Here is a 24,663-nt window from a genome sequence, read left to right on the forward strand (position 1 = left end):
AGTCTAAGGCTATTTTCCCCTTTTCACACCTTCCCTTTTTCTAATTATGCAGGAAGGGTGCGGCCGGTTTCTCTCAAGGAGTGCTGCAGCCCACTATAGCAAGAACGGCCTGGCCAAACTTTTTACGGGGGGGAGGGGGGAGGGAGAAGCAGTTGCATGTTTCATTCTATCTTTCATTAATAGTCTGGCAAGGCTAATATTTTGACACAACTAATTTAACACATAGTGGAACAACATAGGCTTTGTCATGGTTTCATTTGTTGATTGACATATTTCATACACTTTCAAACTTTAAAATGAAAACATGAGACTCAGATGGATTTTTTTCCCCAAGTAGGTCACTTAACTACTTTTAAACAAGACCCACAACTGGTAAAAATCAGCAAATCTCTATGGGTATGTCTACACTACCACCCTAGTTCGAACTAGGGTGGCAATGTAGGCAGCCGGAGTTGCAAATGAAGCCCGGGATTTGAATTTCCTGGGCTTCATTTGCATCTTGCCAGGCGCCGCCATTTTTAAATGTCTACTAGTGCGGCTACACGCGGCACGGACTAGGTAGTTCGGACTAGGCTTCCTATTCCGAACTACCGTTACTCCTCGTTTCACATGATAACGGTAGTTCGGACTAGGAAGCCTAGTTCGAACTACCTAGTCCATGCTGCGTGTAGCCGCGCGGCACGGAGTCCGCACTAGCAGACATTTAAAAATGGCGGCGCCTGGCGAGATGCAAATGAAGCCCGGGAAATTCAAATCCCGGGCTTCATTTGCAACTCCGGCTGCCTACATTACCACCCTAGTTCGAACTAGTGTAGATATACCCTATTAACTCACATGGATTTATGTTAGTTGATCACCTAACCCAACATTTTAAATAAATATTTTTACTCTGCCTTGTTTGTGATCTCTCTTTGGAATTTAAAAAGGAAACGGTTCTTTTTTCCCTTAATTTGTCCCTTCCCAACTGGCAAACACTACCTGTGTTCCTGTCCATGACACCTACACCTATATCTTAAGCCATGTCGTCATTGCTAAAAAAGATGTTACATTGGGGTAACTAACACATATGAATTATCACAAGATTAAAAACACAGTGAAGACCAGAGACTTTAGTTTTACCATGAGGTAAATGGCCCTCCAGCCTCTCCAGGAGTTAATCTGAAGCTGAACTTCATGTAAAACTATAGTGTCTGGACAGTATAGTGGGCTTGTAAAGTTAGTATTTATGCCAACGGGAGAGCTTTTCCCATTGGTGTATTAGGGTTGCTAACTTTTCCAATCGGATGGACCAGACACCATTCACGGCAACTGCATCTGGTCCATCCAGTCAGGAATGTTGGCAATACCTGTGCACCTTCCTAAGAGGCAGTAGCTATGCTTACAGAAAAAGCTCTTTCATTGATATGCACTGTACACTGCGGGGAGGGAAGGGGGGAGAGAGGTTAGGTCAGTATAACTATATTGCTCAGGGATGTGGATTTCCCTCATCCCTGAGAATGACAGCTGTACTGACATAACTTTGTACTGTAGACCCAGGATCAGCTTTTACCTCAAGATAGTTCTCTCACATTAGGTACACCAAGGTAATAAATACACCTTTCATCGTAGAAGTAGTATTTTGGGGTCCAGTACTTTTTTATTTTAAAATGAACTTAGTAACCTTTTAGCATATAAAATACACAGAAGAGTACATTATATATTATTATTCATAGGCAATCCAATAAAAGCTGCATGAAGAACATACACTTCCAGGATTGGAATTCCTACTTTCCTGATATTTTTTCCTTCCTTCATTGGCTTCTGTTAAAGACAGGGAAAAATAAATAATACAAAGATTATAGGTTGACAGTGAATAATATACTGCTATCATGAACTTAACAGAGGCACATGCCCAGGAAAATATAACTGGCCTATCTCACACTGCAGTAGCCTCCTACTCAGCATTTCCTAAGCACACAGGCCCGATCCTGCAAATCGTCTTTCTTGAATGCACATTTTCACTGATTGAAGCCCAAATCCTCAGAGTAAATTTAGGCACCTAAATCCTAGTGATTTCAGCCTCCAGTCCTAAAAATACTCACACATGGGGCTACTTATGTACTTTAAATTCAGCACAAGCATGTGTCCGTGGAATTAGGGATTTAAATGGCACCATTCATATGTGTAAAGGTTTGTCGGAGTGGATCTTTGGGCATGAGTGGTGGGTGAAGGTCCAGCTAAGGAAGGCAAGTTTCTCATACTTCTCAGCAGAGTGCTCTAACTACTGTGTTATGGGATATTTTGATGTGAAGCTCCATCAACCTACCCTGTATAAGTAACGAAAGAGTCACTGGAGCAGAGGGACTAGAATCTGCACCTCCCCAATGGATGTCCTAACCCCTGGCCGATAAGAGTCATTCACTCGCCTGTTCTCTCTGCCCCAGCAGGAGTTATTGCCTATGTTTGTAAATCTCGGATTGTGTACGGGCCCACATTTTTAATTTATGCCAATTCTATAATCATGCTTTTTTATCTAGACAAAAGCATTTAATGTTTTCATTTGAATTATCTGTTCCTCTTGTCTATTTGTTCCGTACTGATTCATAAAAATTTCTAGCAGGAACAAATATAACACTAATAGACATAAATATAGACTACATAGAGTCAGAGAGACTTTTTGGCTGCTAGACAATTCCTTTTTGTACCATTAAACATGAATTACACTGAGTTTGATTACATTGTTATTCTGGAAGAATAATCTATTGTTATAGATCAAACTTTCTGAAACAGCAAACCTTATATCCACAAACAGGCATAATAGCCTTATTGACTTTAGTAGGCTGTGAAAGTACCACCAAGGAGATGCATTATGTTTGTGAATTGTGATTATGTAAAATAGAACTTAATTACAGATGCAGGCATTTGTATTCTAAGGGGTATTTGTTTTGTAACAAGTGACCCTTTTGAGAGGGAATGATTTCCAGTGATAAGTAGGTGCCTGATCTAAAATCCACTGAAGTCAATGGAAAGACTGCAATTGACTTTTGGGCTTTGGATCTGGCCATATTATATAATTAGACATCCAAATAAGCCCCTGGGCTACTCCCTGTAGTATAGATAAGCACATGACTGTCGTTTCAGAACTAGGGTCTAAAACACTGTAGAGTTTTTTTCTCCAGAGGTCAATGAAGTTACATTTTGAAGTCAACGGGAGCCCAGTCACTGAAATGTTGAGCTGCATGGGATTTGACCCTGGGTCTACTGAAGTCAATGGCAAAATTCACTTTGGGAATTCAGTGGTGCAGTGTCAAACCATTATTGGGTGCTTAATTGTGAATTTAGGTTCCTAATTTTAGGAAAAGAACCGTTTTCCAGAAACAGAACTTATATGTGTTTAATATTCTAAACTATATTTTCATCACAGATGTTTTCAAAATATGCACTAAATTCCTAATTTTTTTATTTGCCCTCTTATAGGGTGTATCTACACTGCACTATGGGTTGAAGTAAGATACGCAATTTGAGCTATGCATATTGTGTATCTTATTTCAATGTTATTTTGAAATTGCTTATTTCGTAATTTAGCACTGTCTACACACTGCCAAATTTTGAAATAATCTGCTATCTGCTACTCTGAAATGTCCCTTCTGTCTCGTGGAATGAGGTTTACAGAGATGTCAGAATAGTGAGCCCGTTATATTTCAAAATAATGGGCTTGCTCTTAAGATGCAGAATAGCTATTTCAGGATACCTCTGGTATCACAAAATAGTGCTGCAGTGTAGATGTAGAGTTACTGGGCTCAATACTGTTCAAATGCAAGGTAATGTTTCCTGTCTCAAGGACTTTGCAATCTCGTAAAAACAGACCAGAAAGCCCAAATATCCATAGTATCTTATGCTGGCATGAGCTGGAGGTGGTGAAGTACTGGAAAGAGAAAACAGCATAAAAATGATTAATTACATGTTAGTATAGTATAAAACACCTTGATATATCATCCAAGTGCTTCCTATAAACTACAAATAACTTCTTGCACAACCACTGGCTCTAAGTCCTAGGAATGTGTATATACTTGATGAGATAAAAAGAATTATTATGGCATAACTGCGGGAAATAAGGATCAAAGGTCACTCTCATGAGTCTTCCTGAACTAGATTGTGCTTTGCTTCAAAATGTAGTTGATGTCTGCTTTAGTCATCTTGGAAGTGTAATGAACAATAATTAAAACAGGATTTTTGTTGGCACTGATTTCACATAATATTTCTGTATAAATGTAAATAGAAAGTTGAATTTTAAGATTCACCTCCAATAACCATTAAGGTAACGGTGATAGTTGTACATGAAATATTAAAAATATTAATCATCTACAAACCACAGGATGAAAATATTTTATCAGCCAATGAGGCTGGAAACTCTGCATCCAGTTTTCCCAAAAGCAGTATATTCCATCTTTAAGTAGCATCTATCAATCCTCCTCTTCCTTAATTTTCCCTTGCAAGCCCAGACAAATATCTTTATGGAGGATGTAATACTGCATCCTGCACTATTACCATCCACCTCTCTGCAACTTGAAAAAAAAAAGAATGCTGCCTATGTAGGAGTCTATCCAAGTAGAGTGTTTTGCAAGATTAGGGCCATAAACTGCTTCAGTTTTTATCCGGACTCTGTTGTAACTGACATCTGCTCACCAATTTGCACTGTAATTTTCACATAGGGGAGGTAATTCTTTCTGGTAGCCACTTGCAAAAGGAAAGGAAAGGAAAGGAAAGCCTTTTCTTTCTTTATAAAATGGTGCCTAGTCTAGGCTCTAGATAACATCTTTTTTTTTGTATACATGTATACACATATTAAAAAAATGTGGAAGCCTCCAGTCATATTTGATAAAGGATCTTGGCACAGGCTCTAACTGCTTGGCACGGTCCTAATGTTTGAAATTCAGCTGAAAAAGCTAATAGATCCATTCCACTACAATTTCCTTTTAATTTATGCTAGCATCAAGCTGCACAGCAGGGACACAGTTTAAGCAGGTATCCCCATAGATCAGAGGCCTGATCGACATCTAAAATTTAGGTCAACACCATTAAGTCACTCAGGGCTGTGAAAAACTTCATGCCTTGAGCACCAGAGGCAGGCTGGTTTATCCCCTTAAAGTAAACACAGTTAGATCGACAGAAGGATTCTTCCATAACGTAGCTGTTGTTCTTTCATAGAGATGGATTCTCAGATGGATCTCCCACCCCCAACCATAAATGTACACACGACTGTGGTTCAGCAGCGTAGCACCAGCTGTGTGCTTATAGCATAGACTCAGCCTGAGCCACCCTCACACTCTTTCGTTCTGAGCTGCACTGGATGCAGTCCAAAAACTGGGCCTCTGTTTCCTGTTCAGTGGACTGCAGGTGTATCATATACCAATCGTGTTGGGGTCTGGGAGAAATAAGCACCTGGATACAGAGCAGATGGCTGAAAACTAAATCCAGATAAGGTGCATTTGAGGTGGTGGGAAGAGGCAAAGATTTTCAAAAACATGCTAAAACCATTACCTCTCTCTCTCCAACTTCAAAGTGATTCACTGTCTTGATCTCCTTTGGGACTCCTTTTAGTTCCTGGCTACCCCAGATATCATTAGAAAAAGTGTCTGCGCCTTTTAGTGAGTTGCCATCTTGACCATGGCAGTCCATACATTCAATCACTTACAGGTACAATTACTGCAATACACTGTACCTGGAGAGGATGGAGAATGACATCCAGATTTTCCAATATGTGATGTATGAGCTAAGCAATACCGATCGACAAGAGCACATTCCCTCATTGCTCTGATCAATGCAATAGGTCTCTGCTCTCCACTGGATCCAATTTAAGAACCTGATCATCAGTGTTCTCAGTGGAGTGGATGTGAGCTATAACAGGGGTCACTTGCATCTCTGGAATGACGTCCTACCACAACTGTGGTCACCAGGAACAATGGTGGTAACAGAAACAAGAAATTCATGGCAGTGGAAGAACATACTTTCCTAATGACTGGCTCACAGCTGTGGAATTTTTATCCACAACAGATTGACCATGGAACTTGCCACATTGAGAGTGTGATGCAAAGGATTCTCCTAAAATAACAGTTGTCAAAATACCTCAGCGTAGCAACAGAGATAGAATATGAAGAAAAAGAAAACCTCAAGCCAACCCCTTTAAGCCCCAAAAGGTGCACAGTTGGCTTGCACCCAGACTCTGCAGAAAGGCAACATTTTCTAAAATGACGACTTCTTTCTTTTCCAGCAAGCTTTCTAATGTGGGTTCACCCTCCTACATGAACTTTTATCAGCATTCCTTTTTGACAGCTATTAGATGAACCTCAATAGTCCAGCACCTTCGGGGCCTGACCAGGTGCCAAACCAAAGAGTTTGCCGAACTAGGGAGGTCAATATTTTCTAGCAGCATTACCAACACTTCCACTGCCTACTGGGCTCTTAGAAGACATTTGGGATAAATTAGAGTTAACATTACAGTACAGAACACTGAGAGCCAGGACTGGTGGCTGTAAACAAACTGTACAGGACCGTGGGAAACTTGGCCACACACGATAAGTGAACATCCAGCTAACTAAAATCATGCCAGAACTCAGATGTTGCTGGACCAGAGAGTGCCACATTAGAGAGGTTCAACCTCTAGGTGTTTTAAGTTTGGGACAGGCAGGCCATAAAAAGTAACTATTTTGTGTCTGCCTACTGCAGGCTATAGTTTATCCCTCCCAGTCGGCAGAGCCATAACAAGGGTGGGGCAAGTGGGGCACTCGCCCCAGGTGCAGTACATTTCTTCTTCTTTGCCCTTAGCTCTATGGGAGCATAGGCCATCAACAATTTCTTTCCAAGCCTCTCTGTCTTGTGCCACCTTTTCTAATTCTCTCCAGCTTTTGCCTGTTTTCTTCACATTCACATAGAGATCTCTTCTCCAACTATTCTTTGGCCTTCCTCTTTCCCTTTTTCCCTGTATAGCAGTTCATTTAGGGGTGCAAAATTAAAAATTAGAAAGTTAAAATATTATTTCATTTATATCTTTACTATCATCTATTTGCAATCTCAATATATGTGCAATTAACGTGTGCAATGAATAACATTAATACAAAAAATTAAGAATTTTATTATTTTTTGGAGGGAGGGCAGGCCAGTAGCTTGCCCCAGGCACAGAAAACCTTAGTTTTGGCTCAGCCAGTTGGTATATATTCTTACTTCTTTTGGTTCCCACTTGTGTTTCTCTGAGTCCTGAAGTACAGGCATGGTTTCTCATATGCTTTCTGCTATCTGAAAGCAGAAGACATGTTTTTAACTTTTCCATCGCTCCTTTTCACCAGCAGCATACAGGGGAAGGAGGACAGGTCAGGTTCTGGGGACTTGTCTAGGTTATAGAGTAAGCATCTTGTTCCAGTGCTCTCTTATCTGAGAAGATGAAAAAATTGGAGGGAACGTTTTGTTTTCAGAGAACTGGAAAACAGTCCCAAGTGTGGAGAACCCAATTCACTACATAGAGGGAGAAACAGCTTCAGAGCAGAGAAGCTTTTCCGTCCCACAGTATTCCATTCTGGCACAAAACATGACATCAGCTATCACACCTTTCTTCCCTGAAATGTGCTGGACTGTCATGAAGAATTTCTTCCACTGACAAAGCTTCCAAATTCTGATTGATAAAAAACCAATTGCCTTTCTTTATAAAAATAGGCCATTTGGTTTATTTGATAAAATAAAAGTGCATTATCTACCTCCTCTGGCTTATGCAAACTATTATGCGGAGGAATACACATGTTGCTGGACTTTTCCACTCTTCATCTTCTTTCTTATCTGTGCAAAGATAATATCCATCTTTCTTTTTTTTCCCCCTGTTGGGAAGAGAAAGGAATTAAAAGACCTGGATCCTGAGTAATTAGATGTAAGAAACATAAAGGTTTTATTCACTTTTTTTTTATTCCTACTTAAGAGGTCTTTTCATTCCATTAAAATGGACTTTTAAATCCAAGGTTTTAACAGTCATTTTACATTTGATAGTTGCAATGCAGGCAGAGATGTGTGATTTCTTGGTGTAAGCTGAAACTGATATGAATCCACCCAGCCAAAATTTGCAAAGAATAAGGGGATAAAATGTCCTCCTTCAGGAACATATTGTCAACACCAGAAATTTCTTCAAGGCACTTTGTATAAAGCAAAATTGATTGTAATCTGAATGACAGGACTGCCCACTGTACTTGTAAATGTTTGCAGCATTTGGGCCATAATGACTGATAAAAAAGTGTGCATATTGATCCTTTCCATATTGTGTACACTACCCAAACCGGTGCACTAAAAATAGCAGGGACACCTTGGGTTCATACTCAGGTAGCCAGCCTTAGCCACCTGCTGTCCTACTCCTGCTATTTTTCGCAAGCTGGCTTCAGTAGAGCTAACATATGTGTCTCTGCTTCCAGCTACAGAGGAGACACGTGCAAAGGTGGCTGTATCATATATACTGTACGCAGAATGTATGTATGTAGTCTAGCTGCTGCCACAATAAATCTATGTGTTTTTTTCCAGAAACAGTAGAAAATTAAGAGGAAAGAATCAATCCTGAAAATATATTGCACATGGGATACTATTCTCTTTGAGTTCATTGGACTTCTATGTTTTGCGCATAGGATCAGGCCCACACGACTGAGAAGCTGTAGGCTCCAGTCCTGCAATTTGTTCTGTGTGTGCGGTCTCCTTGGCAACCTGGGGGAGACCCAGTGATTTCAAGGTCTAGGGGCCGACATCTAAACTTGCAGATTCTTAAGCACATGAATAAACCCATTAATGCTACCCATTAAAATTAAGTACATATTTAGGCTGATATCCTCAAAGGTATTTAGGCACCTAACCAGAGGTGCCCAAATACCTAAATACTTGTAAGATCAGGGCCTGTGTTGTTCATATATATTTTGAAAACTTCGGATTTTGGCTTCACTGCTTTAAGTTTTTGAAAGGATTATGTGAATGATTTATTTCATTATAACAGAGAGAGACTGTTTAATGTTATTCAAAAATAGAAAAGCCTTTTAGTAACATAGTAGATCAAAGTATTTCACTGTTTAAATTTTCCATGTTCTATGTTTTTCTCCAATGTTCCTCATAAGTTTTAATCTATTCCATTTCCTGCATTGTACTAAGTACCCTAAAAATTCTGATTTATACAGGGCATTACATATTCTTAAAGGAAGAAAGTGTTTCGTTTCTCTCATTCTTTGTAAGGCTGATAATCTTAACTATAAGATGACAACAATAAATGTTTAATGGATAGATATCACTAAAATTTGTTGGCACTGACAAATATTCTTGCTTGAGATTCAAAACAAGCAAACTCTTTTTTTCTTCATCCAGAAAAATACCCTTTGGCTTCTATCTATTCAAAATGTGGGTACAGCATTTTCCCTGTAATTGCTCATTGGTTTGAACCTCATTTGATTATCCTGTAGAACGATAACACTGTACTGACTGGAAAAATAAGGTATTATAATATAATAAATAGTTACTGAATTATAGTGCCATTGAACCTTGGATATATAACATATTCTTGGCAATAATATAATAATAATGCTTACTGCAAAAAGTGACGAGGTTAGTGGGTTCATAGAAAATAACATTTGTGACACTACAATATGGTACATTTAGCCTCCAGGCAGGCTTCAAATTGACCTATAGCGAAACAGAGCTGTAAGAATCTGGCTTGCCCGTAGGGGCTGGAAGGTGTGGGGCCAACTAACTCTGATTACTGAAGAGCCACACCTCAGAGTGTCCTGGTGATTTCTTTGAAAATATCAGCAGGAAGCTGTAGTGCATTTTTTTTCAACAGTTAATCTAACTCAGAGTAAGCCTTGAATGGACAGTCCTTATATCTCCAGCCACCATTCCTCTCTCTGGAAGCCATGACTGTTTAAAAAGAGAGCGGTCCCAGACAGGGGATCTGTGGTGTCCCCCTGCCTCACAGTCCCGTGAATGAAGCATTACTGCTTTAAAGAGAGATGGTTCTTGATTGACCAATGGGTTTCTTTGTTTAAAAGCAGGGAAAAATAATAAGTGGAATGTAAAACATTTTGACTTTTGGCTGATAAATATCCTTTTGCCATCAGGAATGGGAAAAAAATAGTCCCTAAAAGGAATTCCCCAAGTAGCCTGCGGGGGTGCCAGCCAGATGGGTACAAAGGCCTTGTGTTGGTGCTTTCTAAAGTCCACAGGACCAGGAGGGAGAAATGCTCAGGGAGAGAGTATGAAGAATGAGTAGAGATGTCATTGGCTTGAAGTGGAGGCTACTTCATCTGATGTTTAAGACAAAACACAGGAAGCCAGATTCAAGGGGGAATATAACATGGTCGGAACAGCAGAAGAGTACAGTGTTTTGGGTGAGGGAAAGAAAGGGAGTAGAGGTGGGAAGGGAAGAGAGACGGGGTTATGCTATTTAAGGTGAGATGACCAAGACAGAGATAAGCATTTTAATATTGGGAATTAAAGAAATGGGAATTTTGGGGAAAAGGGCAAGTAATGTATCTGCATTTAGAGAGAGACAAGGTACTGGAGCAGAAGAAGAGTGCAGATTCAACAAAGGAGACCACAGTGGTAATCTTGTATTTTTATTGTAGCACACAATATTGAAAATGGAATGAGAAAGAATTCTAGGGATCTGGGTATCTGTATATTACAATGAATCAGAGGTAACACAGCAGAGGGTAGACAATACATAGCTGATTGCTATCCACAGAGGTGAGCTTGGGCTGGCTGGTTCTCTTGGGGAAAAAGGTCAAGGAGGGACTTAAGAGAGAGAGAATAACAAGAGTCTATCAGAGGCAGGGATGGGTCTGGGAGGGAGAACATCTGAGGAGCCCTCATTTAGCCTTGCTCTGCCCTTGCCCATGATTAAATGTACTCAGCATAATGATTGTCATTTAATACCGTTTGGACTTGAGTAATTTCTCTGGCATTTAGGTGACTGCAGCTGCTGCTACACTCTCATACAAGTAATTAGCAAATTACATTTTTATCAAGATCAGACTTTCATGAACCCTAATTTATTTGAGTTTAGATATTTCAGAGAAAACATCTAACATTGTTTTGCCTAAGTGATTCTGTGAATGGTATGCCCTGAAGCAAGCAATTCTAAAGCCAAAGAAGGATGCACCCTTCATATTCTTCTAATTGATTGAAGGGGCAAATGATCTATAGGAAAAGTTGCATCATTAACGTAATTGAGGGCAAAGCCTAATTAGAGGGGAAATGAAGTAGACAGAGCCAGAGACACAGCAGGCCTTCATGTGAGATGTCAACAAACAGACATTGTAACTAAAACCAGACAGAAACTGCAGTGCTTCATTTACATCTTCAATTTCAATGTGAAAACATTTACAGTGATTGTGTTGTGGGAGAGAGGGGTTTTTTTTTTCTGAAGAAGGGGAGGGAGAGAATACAAAAAGCTGACAACTTTAAACTGAAATCACTTCATCAAGTTATACCAAATACATAAATAAATCAACTGTCTCGTGTTAATTAAAAAAAAAAACCCTGTAACAAATCAAATAGCATTCTCTCTCTTGTGGTTATTTTTCTGGAACTCAAACTTATTTGAACTCTGAGGTCCTGAAGAAATCCAACAAGGATTGTACAATGCATTTTACAGTAAAGAAATAAACAAACTCCAAAGGACATTATTTCTTCAGCTGCACTATAGAGAGGTCATGAATGAAGATATGAAACTTTCCTTCCACTCTTTTGTTCTTTAAACATACCACTATTTGTGAATTTTTACTGTAACTCTTAACTCCCCTGCCCAACGATCTCCTCTCACAATCCCAAGCTCTAGGTGTTGTGAATTAGTGGTGTTCTAGCCACTTGTTAAGTATGCCAAATGATAGCTTAAATATCTGTAGTAAAACAGGGGGTAGTGGTCTTAGTGGTCTTTTTAAGAAAGGTTTCCATTGCATTTTAATTTATGGCCTTTTTTGGCACGCAGTTCCTCTCTTTCTCTCTCTCTCTCTCACTCTTTTTTTTTTTTGGCTTTAAATCAACTGCAAGAATACAAACAAAACCTTTTCATAAGAAAAGCCACTTAAGAGAAATGAGGAATGCAAGCAGACATGTTTTGGCTACAGAGCTAGTCTTTAAAGTACATAGGTAGTATTACACAATTCACATTGGCATTATGCTTTCCTTGTGAAAACTGGCCCTGTGCCCACATCCGAAAATATATATAGGATTTCTATAAATATATACTGTGAATTAAAGAGTATGTAGAAATGCTAATAAATAAAAAGAATGAGGGAACATTGCAACAAAATGCAATCTTCACAGAGCAAAGGTGGTTGTCCTGGTGGTGCTGGTGGGGAGTTGTTACACATTAATCACCTAAAACTTAGTCTAGCTGATTATAGTTAGTTTGAGCTGTATTCAAGTACAAAAGAAAACAAAACTGCTCTTTTGTATGCTAGAGAAAATTATGATGACATCAGGCATGGAATTTGTAACAACTTGCATCTGCAGAAACCTCAAACTTTATTGCATCCAACAACTGCTCACCAGAAAACAATTTTTTATTTCAGTAACTAAGGTTTGAAATGGTTACTTCTACTTCTATATAAAGCAGGAACATTCATTTTAGACATACACATAGAGGTATTTATTTTCTCCACCTTCTTCCTCTTCCTAAACTTCCTACCTAACTTCTTTTGTAATTTAATTTTGTTTGCTTGGGAACTTAAACCTGTTGCTGGATTACTGACACATATAAAACTCCCAATGACTTCAACAGGTGCTAGACCTGTTTTTCACTTGTGCTAGACCTACAATACAGGTTATAGGATCTCCAATGCCAATGTTTAAGGGTCTCTCCTTAAGACAATCCTGGTGAGAGTCATCGATTATACAAAGATAACACACAGGCTCCATTGTAATTCACAGTGTTGTGTGTAAACCTTAAAGACACAGATTTTAGGCAGAAGACAAGAAGAGAGTCTGCAAAGTACAGTATTAATAATTTGAACGTGTGACAGAGCACTAAATACTCCTAAAGCCAGACCAACAAATGCATACTGGACCATTCTTACAGCTACCAACCCACAGGGCAGATCTCTTATAGCTCTTTGTAAATACATTACCCGAGAGCTCATTGTGAGAGAAAAACTGAATTTGTAAAATTATGGGTTTCAAGATAACAAAAAGCACCCCACACTACAAATCACAGTAGTAGTCTTCCTTGTTTCAGCTTTGTAGTAAAGCTGATTGTAAACTAGGTAATAAGAGAAAATCCTACTTGGACTGTATTACATTTCAATACCTGAATGTTAACACATTTATTACCACCTGTCACATCCCTATGAATGCATCATTGTGAGCACATATTTGGATCTAGGACAGCATCGTTAATCATCGTCTCAGAAACTGAGGGGTTAAATCTTTGTTTCAACATATTGCATTTTAAATAGCCTCATTAAATTAGTTATGAGACAATGTAAGTATTTAAATTGAGCTGGTGAGAAACAGAATATTGTTGCAAACTGTAAGAGATAAACAAATCCTTATTTTAACAGCAAGCTTTTTCTGAAGCAATAATTGTACAATTGTGTATGTTGAAAATGTTAGATGACTTGTTAAAAACTACAGGTTACAACTCAAGCACATAATCATATAAGGTCAAATTAGTCTCAACAGAGTGACCACCCTTTCAAAGGCAAAAGCAGGGCATGCGCAGGAACGCTTCCCTCCTCCATGGTCCCACCCTTACTCCTCTTCATTCCCTGAGACTCTACCCTCAGTTGCTCCTCTTCACTCAAGGTTTTGCTCCCAGGCCAGGCCAGGCCAGGCCAGGCCAGGCCATCGAGAGTGGACAGGGACAAAAGCCACAGAGGAAGCCCTACCTAGATCATTCACTTGCTCGGGGGGGGGAGGGGGGAAGCCTGAGAACAGTCCCTGGTCTGGGTCCCCAATCCCTGGGGCGTGCTGCCCAAAGAAGGTGGAAGGTCCAGGGTTCTTCACAGTGGCACAAGTACTCTGGACAGCTCTTGCTTCTGGCCTGGCCAGGGGTGGGCCCTCAGGGCAAGAGGAGGAGCAGGGGGGGCAAGGCCTCATGACAAGGCAGGAGAATAAGATCCTCTCCACTAGGAAGAGGCTTGTGTTAACCCTCAGTCTCAGGCAGGTGGGGAGAAGTGCCATGGGGAACCTGGAAGAAGCAGCATTTGACCCATAGGAGTAGACTTAGTAATATGTGCATGTATTATTGAGATGATTTATATTTCGATAACACATAGAGGCCTTAATTTCATATTGTTTTAGGTGCTGCACATACAGGTAGTAATTGATGGTCACTACAATTTATAACCTTCCTCTCTGCTGTGACTTCTGCATAGAGTTGCCAGGTGTCTGGTTTTCACCTGGACAGTCTGATATTTTCGCCTCCTGTCCAGTAAAAAAATTCAGAGAATACTGGACACCTAAAATGTCTGGTATTTTCTGATTTTTTTCTCCGGCCAGGAAGCAAAAATGCCGGGCACCTGGCAATCTTACAAACACTCAGCGCCCAGCTTCCCCACCGAGTCCTCCCCTGGCTTCCAACACTCCCAGCCCTGGGTCTTAGTGCTCAACCTCTCCCCTGTTCCTATCCCTGCACTCACTCTTAAAGGGGACATGCTGTTTTAATGCTTTTTTACTTTATTTTTTTTTCTTAATAAGCCTTTTTTTTCCTTCAACAGAATTTTTTCCTGGTGTTTTTTTTTTTTTTTGAGGGGGGAAGGAGGTGTTCATTTTTTTTGTTTAAACCATCTGAAAACCCTATTTGCATATCAGTTTCTGAAGGTATATCTACACTATTCAGCTTTTAGTGATAAAGGTTGGGGTTTTTTCTGGACACGTCCCTCTTGCTAAAAAGCAGAGTGTATCTATGCTATTTATTGGTACATTAGTTAACAAAATACTTCCCCCCCAATGAGGATTTTTTTGCTTAATTGGCAGCAGAACGCCCTGCTGACAAAGCAGTGTTCACTCTTCCACTTGCCACAGTAAAACGTTGTCCTATAGGGATGAGGGTTAAACACCCATGAACAACAAAAGTTTTGTCAATCAAGTGCAAGTGTAGACATAGTCTTTGCAGGCTGGTCAGAAACATTGCCCCATCTTAAGCGATTTCAGCTTTCATTAAAGCATTTTAACATAAAAAAGCTATTAATGGAGCCTATTTAGCCACATCTTCGAACGATGAGGAGGAACAGGTTAAATCAGAGTGAGGGGCCCCAGGGAGGGAGTCCACACCTCCTGGATGGGACATCTGTTCCCAACTCTATTACTTCCATAAGAGTCTAGCATTTGAGCTCCAAGCCTAGCGAGTTCCTTTCAGCGGAGTGACTTTTCAAATCGGGACAAGCTCAACACAGTCCATCTCTCTGTTAGTCATACAATGAAGATAACATTTCACTGCATTCAATAACTAAAGTGATTTGTAACCTAACACTAGCCAAAACTGATCATTTGGAGCTACACAACTCCTGTCTGCTAGATACCTCTGCAGAGTAGGGCTGTTCATGTAAATATAGTTTGCTCCTGAAGTCTCTTCCCCTCCTGAACTAGCAGTTCATTTAGACCCTACTTATATGTTTGTATAATACTGCCATTGAAGCCAGTAGGATCTCTTGTGTATGACGTTACACATGCTTACATCTATGCAGAATCAGGTCTTATGGTACCATTCAAGATACAAGGGTGGGCTCTTTTGGCCTTTTTTTTAAATTTATGAGCAGATAATGGGCCAACACTGTCCTAGTGAAGAGACACATTTTTTTAAAATTCTCAGTTTCCAGCACGTCTGATTGTTCTCAATGGGATCTAGTAAATATCAGGAGCTACTAAGCCCTGAGCATTTTTGAAAATCTGTCCACTTAATTTAGGTGCTGGAATGAGCTAAACTCTTTTGAAAATCTTGCTCCAATAGTGGTTGCTGAGCATTCCGTAACTCTCATCCAAAACGGTATCAGTCCTGGCCCCAAAGGGCTTTCAGCCTGAAGGACAGAAACTGAGAAGATGGCTGCTCAAACAAAAGGAATACACATTTATTATACTCTTTGTATGTCTTTTGTCAGTTTACCTTTTGTGGCATCACAGTGGACTGACTCTTTACAAGGGACCTGAATGGAGGGAGAAGGCTTGGAACACAGGAATAGCATGAGCATTGTAGGCATAGTAGGTTAGACAGAAAATCCAACAGAACACATATTATATAGCAGCATTTTTATGGAAATGGCAACTCACTACATTCATGGAAGGTGCAACGTATCCTGTTCCACAGAGCTTTGCCTCAAACAAAGGGTACCCATACAAGGATGAAGTTGACTTGTCTTGACTTTCAATCCCCAGAGTCAAGGAATAAAGGAATTTCACATATTTGACTCAGATCTCTGAATTGTCTCCTTTGGGGGAAAACAGGCAGGTCACTGAGGGTGATGAAGAACAATTTCCGTCAGTATGAGTCTGGCTCTCAAGCTTTCATGTTTCTGTTTCACACTTACCTGCATCAATAGTGTACTGCATATGTTTCCTTCCTGTAAGGGAAGCTTATTCTGAGAACCAGTCTGAAGTGAGAAAGTGAAAAACTGTTCTAACACTCCGGTCATCTGAAGAAGTGGGTTGTGTCAAGTGGGAAAGTTCATGATACCATGTACATATTTTGTTAGTCTTTAAAGTGCTACCAGACTATTTGTTGTTTTTTAAGTTTTTCCTGTTCTAGTATTGTTATTCTTCTGTACAGCTACCTAAAACTATCTTTTGTTAATGCTGAAGAACCTGTATGTAAAGCTACCATTTGTCTCATTCTACAAAACATAAATCACACAGCCTAGAATAAAGATTCACTGTTGTCTTTTAATCCTGTTTATCTCCCCTCCAAACCCTCTAAAACAGATTTTTCCTCTCACAGAATTCCCTGCCTCAAAAGTGTGTGTGTGGGGAAAGAGGGTCTGATTTTTTTGAGGCAATGTTTTTGTTAATCGAGGAAAGCCCAGTGTAAAAATGTATTCTTTTTTATTGTATAAAGTAGATCTACCCAGTGTTGCCCGGGTACTTAACTAAATTTTTCATTTTTGGAAAATAAAATGAAAATGTATGTGCTTCATTTAAATCATTGCTCTGGGTGGGGCTGGGGATGAGGGGTTCAGTATGCAAGCTACTTTGGGGAGAGGGTACTACCCCATTCCTCTCTCACCAAAGAAGCTTGGGGCCAGGTGAGAAACACCTTTCCAATGCTGCTGCTGCAGATCCAGCGGCACAGCTGGGGGAGGGATGTATACCTCCCAGCTGGGGGCAGATCCAGGCTCATCTGCTCCCTATATTCCTCAGCCAGAGTGGCAAATGCAGCAAACTGTGCACTTTATCCTCTCCCCCTGTCAAAGGGGAATAGCCAGCAATGTCCCTGTATGAATCAGGGTTGAATGTAAGAGGGGGGGAGCTTCAGCCTCCACCACAAGGTCACCTGGGGGGTAGGATGCTCGGGGATGACACAATTCAGGGGAGGAAGTGCCCCAGCCAGTCCCTCTCACCTTCCTAATGATTCTGTATGATTTTATGATTTTTATTCCAGGGACATCTCATTTTCCTAGCACAACCAAACCCTTATGTTGCTTTTAGTTATAAGAGGAAGCTGTATACCACATTTGGTGGTCCTAGCTCTTTCTCTTTAGGAGGAGTTTTTGAACAAATAGACAGATTTGTATTCATATATATATTAGATTTAAAACAAATAATTATATTTTATGAAGAGCAAGAATGGTTTTTGAGAATGCTTTATTTTACCTCATAGGAGCCAGTTATTTTAAACAGCTCCATGCAAGCAGAATGCTGTGGCTGGGGAGTGGCTTTGTAGGATGAAGCCACTAAAAGTTTTCTAAATATTTGACTACAGTTACCACACAGCAGTATACAAGACAGACTATTTGGAAAAACCTACTGTATGGCAGCCCTGGGCAAATGCAGATACAATTGCATTTACAACATGATCATATACTGAATATATGCACATTATGAATAACTTATGGTTAAAAAAGATACTTATTTCATTTTTAATGGCATTGTCAAAGGTCACGTCAAAGGTTATGACCAAGTCCAAGTTAAAGACAATCCCAGGCAAAAATAAATGGTGTAAAGAGATAATAGGCATTTTGGAAATTGCTTTCCTCCTAACCTACACTCCCACTTTCTGGTAACATTAAAATTCAACACACAATGTATTTATAAGGTCATTAGTGATTATGTGGAACTATAATATTAATTGGGAACTAAACTTCACTTTGCATGTTAGCCAGGGCATGTCAGCATCATCTAAAAATACACAAATTGAGCTCAGTGCAAATAACGTGTTGCATTTTGTTGATAACAGTAGCAATGTAACTTAGAGTGTTACCAAACGATCAGATTAATTTTTCATGGAGTGTGCTTGCTAATAGAATTAAATCTTAACAGGCACATTCTGTTCTGAAGTCCACAGAGACAAGAGAGAATGCATCCTCCTCCAAGTGATATTAGCAGGGAATTGTGCCACTGATTTCAATATGAGAAGGGCCGAGCACAGGAAGCAGAAACATTTGTTAAAACGATGGAGTAAGAGTGGCTTTGTTAGTGGAGTTCTTTCTCAGGAAGTCAGAAATTGATCAGCTCTATGTTCAGCAGGAGATGTCAACACAGTCTGTAGAAATTATGATGGAGGCTTCAGATTACATTAAGATATTGTGACTTTCCCCAAAAGGTCCTATCTAATGCATTACTGGCAAACTAAATCAGTAATTTATCCAATATAACTCCTGACTCTATGAAAGATGTCTCTCAATTTTTTAGCTACCTCAAAAGGATATTTTAAAAAACAAAACAAGAAAAAATATAATATGAAAGGAAAATATGAAAGGAAAAGTTTTAAGATTTTAATTAAACAGTGTTTGGATCGTCAGTCATGAAGGAAAAATCCGGTTTCTTCTGCAGTGTTACAGTGCGTCTAAACTACACCCAGAGCAAAAAATAAAAGACACAATTTGAGCTATGTAAATTGCATAGCTTATTTTGCGTTAATTTTGAAATAGCTTATTTTGAAATTTGGCGCTATCTACACAGTGCCAAATTTCAAAATAGAGCACTATTCCGAAATGTCCCTTACTCCTCGTGGAACAAGGTTTACAGGGACATCAGAATATCGAGCCACTTATATTTCGAAATAACGGGCTTGCTCAAAAGACCTGAAATAGCTATTTTGGGATACTGGAAGTATTCCGAAATAGCACTGCAGTGTAGACATACCCTTAGAGGGTTCTGCCCATAGCATAACCAGTGATTATATTATTAAGGTGGCAATTGCCACAGAGGGTCTTTGCTACCATTTTGTGTCTAGGGGAAGAAAAGTCTGGCTTACTCTCTGTGACAGTTCCTGAGCAAAGCCAAGAGACTAGTGGTTTGGTACAAGGGAGAAAGGATTTGCTCTCAGCAGAACACATGAGTACCCTTAAAATTATAAATTAACTGTTAATCCAGTTGGAACGTGTTGGTAGCCATATGCTAATAAACTGTGTAACAGCACTGCTGTTAGCAGTTTGAACTCTTTGCTCCCAGTATGCATTTCTAGGGTCGGTGAATCTGAACTAGTCACTTGTCTAGAGGTGTGTCTAATGTTCCGCCAGGTCAACAAATACAGACTAGAAGAATTGCTGTCTTCTAGAGAATGTGAAAACCAAAGATCTGCCTGTGCTACTTCTCAGAGGCACCCAAGGGTGTTTGGCATCTTGCAATCACCTGCCCTTCGCATGAGGAAGCCTTGTCCATACCTGACAGAGGTCACTTCCCAAGTCACAGGCAACATAGGCACCCCCCTCTAAGCTTACACTGGCTCTGCTGTCGCTTTGCAAGCTAGTGATAGGCACACTCCCACCCCTGAGTCCTTTGAGTGTCCCCCCTGCAGTGGCCAGCCTCTGATCACCAGACATTTTCAGAATCCACAGATCCATTATTCCTAAAGGAAAAGTATACCCCAGCTTATCAGTTTCACCTCTTCATGCAGCTTTGCTTAACACACAGCTCTTAGACATGTTTATGGTGAGAACAGAATGAATTTTGCTTAAAAAAGAATACCTATTCCAGAAAAAGCAAGAAGGAGTAATGGAAACAAAGGGTTACATATAAAATAAAATCACAATTCTAGAACCTAAATATAGCTAATTTGCCTCCTTGTTTAATAAGGTACTGCCTACCCAAAGTCCATCTCTTAGCATTTTTTAATCCAGGTGGCTGAGACCCTCCTTTCATTAGTAGAAGTCCACTGGCAGCTTGTTTTCCCAGATGAATGATTCCAGCGGTCTCTGCGCCTGCCAGTCAGCTCTTGCCCCACCTCTCCAGTACCTTCTGCCCACTGTTCACCGGGGTGGTCAACAACCACCTGCCAATCAACACTGTTCATCTCTTCCTGTTCACCTCTTCCTGTAATTTTTAACAGTACAGTCCTTTTTGCCTCACTAAAGATCATCTGTCAGTGTCTGTACTTAAATCAGTTTGTCTTCTCTGTGAAGACTCTTCACTGGGTCTGATTGTTTGTTTGTACTGTTGTATTCTTGCTCTGGAAGGCAAATAGCACCAAATAGAGATAGCAGAGGGAAAAGTGATAAGGGTAAGTTACAAGAGTAATTTCCAGGCCTGCCTACAATAGGCAGCTGTAAAGCATATACAGGCAGTCCCCGAGTTACGTGGATCCGACTTATGTCGGATCCGCAGTTACAAATGGGGCTGTCTCCCTGGTCTCCAGCAGACCAGGGAGAGGAAGCAAAGTGGCGGAGCACGTGGGCAGCGGAGAGCCCAGATGAGTCTGGCCTGTCCGCTGCCCACGTGCTCCTTGGCTTTGCTCTGCTTTGCTCCCCGTCTCCCTGGTCTTCAGACCAGGGGGACGGGGAGCAAAGCGGCAGAACACGCGGGCAGCGGACAGCCCAGATGCGTCAGACGCGTCAGCGGGCAGCGGACAGCCACGGTGCGTCTGGGCTGTCCCGCTGCCCCCGTGCTCTGCGGCTTTGCTCCGGACGCCTGTGGTACAGCAGCTGGGGCGCTGCCGGTTGGTCCCGTAGCGCCACTCTGGGCGCTACTGGACCAACCCAGCAGCACCCCAGCTGCTCTGCCCCAGTCGTCCTGATTCAGCCACTGCTTGTCAGTTTCAGCAGCAGCTGAATCAGGACGCCTGGGGCAGAGCAGCTTGGGTGCTGCTGGGTTGGTCCAGTAGCGCCGAGGAGCGGTGACGCTACTGGACCAACCCAGCAGCACCCCAGCTGCTCTGCCCCAGGCGTCCCCAAGTCAGCCGCTGCTGAAACTGACCAGCGGCTGACTACAGGAAGCCCCTGCCCCGGGCTTCCTGGAATCAGCCGCTGATCAGTTTCAGCAGCAGCTGACTTGGGGATGCCTGGGGTTCTTAAGTTGAATCTGTATGTAAGTCAGAACTGGCGTCCAGATTCAGCCGCTGTTGAAACTGATCAGTTTCAGCAGCGGCTGAATCTGGACGCCAGTTCCGACTTACATACAGATTCAACTTAAGAACAAACCTACAGTCCCTATCTTATACGTAACCCGGGGACTGCCTGTATATTCTTTTGGGCTGTTCTTAACACTCCTTGCACGGTTTCCCTTTTATATGAACAAAACCAAAAGCTGATTGTTGGCAAAAAAAAATGTTATTTTTTTAAATCAGGAAAAATATTTTGTGATTGGGTGGCTTTAAAGGAGTCTCAAGAGCTCAAGAATAGTCTTCTTTTCAGCCTGCCTTACACAGAGGTCCCTTTTCTATTCCATTTGAATTCACTTTAGCAGCCACAGTACCAAACTCCTGACATCCTGGAGGGAAGCCTGAGAAATCCCACAAAAACCTAACCCTCAAACCAAAAGTGTGAAGTTAGGAAGATACTGTGGCTTTCCACCCCTCAGCCTGGTGCAAATCCAAAGAAGGTTGGGCAGAAGACGTCTCAGAGAGGAGACTGTTTCCTGGCTCCCCCAGTGAAGAAGAGCCATATTCTTTTGCCTTTTGGTGACAGTGGAGCAAGAGTGGCTGAAAAGGAATGTGACTTTTTTGCAAAAAGACAAAAGAAACGCCACAATTTTCAGCTAAGATTTTTGTTGAATTTTCAAAAATTCAACCATTTTCCAGCTGCTGCATCAGGACAGAATGCTCTGAAATCAGTGGAACTTACGCTATTCTACCAGGTGAAGTGTGGCAAGCAGCAGGAAGGCTAGCGAGCAAGGCACATCCTACACAAAAGAAGATAAATTTTGCTCCAAATCAGAAGAGCAGCACAATTTAGCAACAGCATATTTTGGATTTTGTATATATTGTATAATCTAAAATGAAAGTATGGCCCTGAAAACATCAGAGGCTCTTTCAGTTTCATAGGGGTGAATCTGTGTAACTCCCCTAAAAGTAAAATAATTACCAATTTCTCACATTGTAAACGACAGCAAACTTTGAATCCAGGAATTATACCTAGTCTTCCCTTTTTCCATATAGATCTACTCATATCTTTATACAGACTTCCATTCTGCACAGATTCACATGCATATTTAATTCTGCACACTGTGAGTAGTTTTACAGAAGCCAAATTTCCTTGTTGTCAGGGGACAAGGGACTGGAGACACAATCCTAATTTAAGACATGATGCAACAAGTTAGGGTAGTAAATAGTAGGGGAGGGTCTGAAGGGAGGACAGAGTAACCCTAGTAAGATTACATCTGTGCATTGGCTAGCTGTGTGCATAACTTCCAAACAATTCAAACAGCCATTTTTAAGAATAATTAAACATCTGCTATCCTGGCAGCCACTCAACCTAGAGATTGGTATTTGGCAGGTTTCTTGTAAATGTCACAGCAGAGGTGGCTTTTGAAAAGGGATTTGAAGGAAAAGGTAAGTGGCCTAACAGATTAATTGAGGGATCATATTCCATGTAAATGGTGTTAATCATTCGCTCATGTGTAGGGCCCTACCAAATTCACAGTCCATTTTAGTCAATTTCATGGTCATAGGATTTTAAAAATTGTCAATGTCATGTTACAATTTCATGTTATAATTGTAGAAGTCCAAAAAAGGACTTTTAAGTGGGTTCCAAGCTTATTGCAGCGAGGATTGTAGTACTGCTACCCTTGCCTCTACCCTGCTGCTGGCAACCGTGCTGCCTTCAGAGCTGGGCAACTGGATAGTGGTGGCTGCTGGTTGGGAGCCCAGCGCTAAAGGCAGAGCCACTGACAGCAGCAGTGCAGATGTAAGGATGTCATGGTATAAGAGTGGGCAATCAAATGGCGGCAGCTAACTGGGGTTAGCCCCTGGTGGGCTGCCACCACTGTATTTACCTGCACTTTTGCAAGTACAGGTGATTGCAACATTGCCATTACCAACCAATGGGAGCTGCGGGAAGTGGTTTCCCAGTCTGCGCCACTTCCCGCAGCTTCCATTGATTGGGATCAGCGACCTGTGGCCAGCGGGAGCTACAATTGCCCATACCTGTGGAGGGGCAGGTAAAGATAATAGCAGCAGCCTGCCAGGGACTAACTCTGGGGAACTGGATGTGACCCGCAGGCCGGTATTTGCCCAATTCTGTGGGTGCTCCAGCTCTGAAGGCAACACAGAAGAAAGGGTGACAATATCACAACACCCTTACTCATGTATAAATGAGCAGAATAAGGCCCAGAATTCTTTGCTTTCCCTCGTATTTCACTAATTTGTACAGTCTGTCCTATTTCCACTATAATCCCTTGGAAATGTCAATGACTTCAGGGGAAGCAAAATCAGATCCGGGAGAAACTCTGCTCTCAAGCACATCAGTGTATATTTGAATTAATTTATACTGGTGTGACTAATAAAAAGCAGTGCCACACAAGTGCTCAACAAATCCTGATCTTGCGATTCTTACTACATCAATATTCTCCTTAACCTCAGTGAGAGTTTTGCATAAGGAAAGACTTTAAGCTTTGGCTCATTTACTTTAATGGGAATTTTTTCTTTGCGTAATAACTACAGTATCAGGTCCTCTGCTTTCAGGGACAGAACATTACAGCTATGTTTCAACATTACAAATGGCTTTAGAGAGTGTAGCTCTCTCTTTTTTTTTTACATTAGTAAACCTTTATTGCCCAATTTAAAAAAAAAAGATTAAAAAACAAATTAGTTTAAAATGAAGAAAATGTCAAATGCTCTAAAAATGTGTGGTCAGATTGGCCATTATAGGAAGTTTTTAGTTTGTACAATAGCTAGTTTTCAATAATACATGTCAGTAATTGGCACCTATTTTTAATTATACTTTTGACAAAGTATAATTAGATTTAGGGATTTTTTTAAACACAAAAATTCAACTATTGGATTATACTCAAGACTTCGAGCATGTCTTTTGTTTCCCCTCATGCAGGAGTCTTTAGAGGTACTATGTAATTAAATAGTCCCAAATACTTTTTTTTCAAAAAACAAGAAACTAGATGCCTTATTTTTAAAAAAACCCTACAGGCTGTAAGAAAAATAAAAGAGTTAAAGTTCATTTCAACACAGTGATTTATAGGGAAAGGCTCAACAGCTTACATAAAACCAAAGGGGGAAGTGGTCGAACATTGGGTCAAATCTCTATTCACATGTTTTGTAATAAAAGGCTGACTGTAGCCTTTGAGCCTTGCTTCCAG

At 40.8% G+C, this 24,663-nt stretch overlaps 1 long non-coding RNA gene across 3 annotated transcripts in view; it reads right to left on the reverse strand.

Annotated features, from left to right (window-relative positions):
• Positions 1 to 786: 786 nt before the first annotated feature.
• LOC112544703 (uncharacterized) overlaps positions 787 to 24,663 on the reverse strand; it is an 84,441-nt gene continuing 60,564 nt past the window's right edge. Inside the window, exons 4-5 of one of the 3 annotated variants that reach the window (XR_012900590.1) lie at positions 7,728 to 7,844; positions 787 to 1,800 (exon numbers count right to left, since the gene is read on the reverse strand). This is a non-coding gene — a long non-coding RNA (uncharacterized LOC112544703). Of the gene's footprint in view, positions 1,801 to 4,765; positions 7,845 to 24,663 lie in introns of those variants that run through there. The other 2 variants (XR_012900591.1, XR_012900589.1) reach the window with 2 other exon arrangements.

This window comes from Pelodiscus sinensis, chromosome 1, assembly GCF_049634645.1.
Source record: "Pelodiscus sinensis isolate JC-2024 chromosome 1, ASM4963464v1, whole genome shotgun sequence".
NCBI lineage: Eukaryota > Metazoa > Chordata > Testudines > Trionychidae > Pelodiscus > Pelodiscus sinensis.